This window comes from Orcinus orca, chromosome 6, assembly GCF_937001465.1.
Source record: "Orcinus orca chromosome 6, mOrcOrc1.1, whole genome shotgun sequence".
In the NCBI taxonomy this organism is placed as follows: domain Eukaryota; kingdom Metazoa; phylum Chordata; class Mammalia; order Artiodactyla; family Delphinidae; genus Orcinus; species Orcinus orca.
Window position 1 is genome coordinate 11,408,673 of NC_064564.1, and position 3,160 is coordinate 11,411,832.

Genomic DNA, 3,160 nt, shown 5'->3' on the forward strand with positions numbered 1-3,160 from the left:
ATTGTAAGGATATAAGGGAAGCCATTCTATTAGGTATATCACAGGATTGAGCAAATAAGCAAATGTATTTACATTACTGGGAGCCAGAGATCTCAAGTGGGAGAAGGGATATACCAGCCAGAAATAGAGGTGGCAACCCTGTAGGAACTCACGATTTCTAATAACCATATATGTGTGCGTGTGTGTGTATTGGAGTGTGCGTATGCATACGTATATACACATATGTCTGTGTGTATATATGTGTGTATGTATACATATGTATACATGTATATAAATGCACATGCTTTTTAGTTTTCCTAGAAGCAAAGACATGCAGAAGCAATCAGTAGACCTAGTGCCCAGATGTATTGGGGTCTGATGCCATTATGCTCTAAGAGAAGCCAGTGCTTCCTTGAGAAATGTTTGATTCTAGGACTGAGGCAGAGTGGGTAAATGAACAACAGGGAAAACCATGTTCCAGAAAGTAAGAAAGCACTCAAAATATGAGGAGGCATGTCACAAGAACACAGGACCCACCCTGAAGGGGCTTCAACTGGAGAAACCTGGAAAAATATGAGGAACACAGTAATTAAGGAACAGCAATAGATTATAGATAATTGAAAAAGTGGAACCATGAGTCCATACCAATAATAAGTAGATAATAAAGTGAAGAAAGGAAAGAAGGAAGAAAGGAGGGAAGGAAGGAGGGAGGAAAAGTGAAGGGAGGGCTCTTATAGAATATTGCAAGACAACTGGTAAGTGTGGAGGGTGTGATAAAGAATTGGAAAATCATAATTTTTCAGCCAAAGACTAGTTCAGGCAAAAATCATCAATGGGAGCTAAATCAAGAGGGGGAAATTTGATGCGGAGCAGAGTATTTGCATGGACTTGAAACTCTTCTCCACAAATTGCTATTACTTGCAAGGGAAAAAAAGTAATAGGGTCTTGCAAGGTAAGAATGGCGGGGCCTCTCTGCAGGACTCGATTTCAGGATCCCAATTCTTCGCCATCCTAACCGGGAGGGTATGAAGTCAACAACTGCAGGGATCGGACACTCCCAGGGCCGTTTGGGGGGCCTCCCAGACGCTTCATTTCTCTCGCTTGGGTTTAACGGTGGGGCACGAAGAGCGTGGGATGGGATGCTATAGAGGCCCCGGGGCTGCGGTTGCTCGCCACCCTCCGGGGCTGGGGAAACAGCGCCCCTCCAGGCATCCCTAGCGGGCCAGTGGGGCAGCAGGGACAAGGGCGGCTGCACGCGCTCCGATTCCCGGACCTGGGTTCCAAAAGACGACGCCGACCTCGTCTCCGCCACGTTGTGGATTTGAGGCTGAGGACAAATGCAGTTTTTCTCATCTTCCCACGTCCGCGGCCGGAAGTCTCCTGGGCTTTGCGCTTTTTTCAGTTTGGCCTGAGTTTGGGCCGGGTGTGTGTGTGTGTGTGTGTGTGTGTGTGTGTGTGTGTGTGTGTGTGTGTGTGTGTGTGTGTGTGTGTGTGTGTGTGTGTGTGTGTGTGTGTGTGTGTGTGTGTGTGTGTGTGTGTGTGTCTTCCCCTCCTAAACCGAATTTCTTGAATGAGACAGTCTGATAAGAGCAGAGGTCCTGAAAGCAAATGGTTTCAAGTTCCAGCCTCGCTGCTCCCTGGCTGGGGAGATTGTTTAAAGCTAAGTCTAGGATTTCTAATTCGCAAAAACAGAAATAATGGAATAGGGACTTGTGACCACTAAATATATGTAGCAAACAAATAATAGTTGTGAGATATATTCAAATCGTCAAGAAGGTTATACTGTATTGGGGAGACAACCCAAAAGTTAACTATGAATGTTGCTGCAGATGTGTGGTGATTTGGAGGAAGGCCTATATCTTATAGTGGGAGGGATGAAAAGGATGTAGAAAGAGGATGAGAACTTGTAGTCTGGTAGGCCTATCGCTGTATAGCTATGAGATAATTGGTGAAATGCCTTTTAAAAAATATATGTATTGGTAGATGGCGGGTGAAAAGGCTGAGAAGCCAGATACTAAGGAGAAAAAACCTGAAGCCAAGAAGGCTGATGGTGGTGGCAAGGTTAAAAAGGTGAAGCAGGGGAAGCCCCGCTGCTGCCAAAACCCTGTCCTGGTCAGAGGAATTGGCAGATATTCCCGATCGGCTATGTATTCCGGAACGGCCTTGTACAAGGGGAGGTATTCAGCAGCTAAATCCAAGGTGGAAAAGAAGAAAAAGGTGAAGCTTCTTGCTACTGTCACAAAACCAGTTGGTGGTGACAAGAATGGTGGTACCCGGGTGGTTAAACTTCGCAAAATGCCTAGATATTATCCTACTGAAGATGTGCCTCGAAAGCTGTTGAGTCACAGCAAAAAAACCCTTCAGTAAAGCATGTGAGAAAACTGCACGCTAGCATCACTCCTGGAAGAATAATTTCCTCACTGAGCGCCACAGAGGCAAGAGGGTCATTTTCCTGAAGCAGCTGAGCAGTGGCTTGCTACCTGTGACTGGGCCTCTGTCCCTCAGTCGAGTTCCTCTGCGGAGAACACACCAGAAATTTGTCATTGCCACTTCCACCAAAATTGATATCAGTGGTGTGAAAATCCCAGAACATCTCACTGACGCTTACTTCAAATAGAAGCTGCGTAAGCCCAGGCACCAGGAAGGTGAGATCTTCGACACAGAGAGAGAGAAATACGAGATTACAGAGCAGCTCAAGGTTCATCAGAAAGCTGTGGACTCACAAATTCTGCAAAAAATCAAAGCTGTTCCTCAGCTCCAGGGCTACCTCCGCTCTGTGTTTGCTCTCACAAACGGAATTTATCCTCACAAAGTCGTGTTCTAAACGTCTTACAAAGAACCTCATTAAAAAACTGTCCCATTTCAAAAAAAAAAAGTAATAGCTATACAATGGAGAAATGAGACAACACCCTGATAGGATCATCAAAGTTAACGCCACCAATGAGAGGCAGATGGGCACGATGTCTTGAGAAGGATATAGCTTCCTCTATGTGATATTTCAGCTGAGACTGTATAACTTCAATCGAATAATGAAGAAACAGTAGACAAATAAAAAATGAAGAGTGCTCTGTTTTTTAAATGGGGGATTATACTTCAAAAATGTCAATGTTGTTAAAAGATAAAGAAAAGCTGTGGAAATGTTCCAGGTCAAAGGAGGTTAAAGAAACATGAGAACTAAATG

General features: G+C 44.7%; 1 pseudogene across 1 annotated transcript; it reads left to right on the forward strand.

The window, feature by feature from the left end:
- The first annotated feature begins 1,962 nt into the window (after window positions 1-1,962).
- LOC101281274 (60S ribosomal protein L6-like) lies at window positions 1,963-2,854 on the forward strand (annotated as a pseudogene). Its single transcript, XR_007478044.1, has one exon. The product of XR_007478044.1 is annotated as a 60S ribosomal protein L6-like (transcript).
- The last annotated feature ends 306 nt before the right edge of the window (window positions 2,855-3,160 follow it).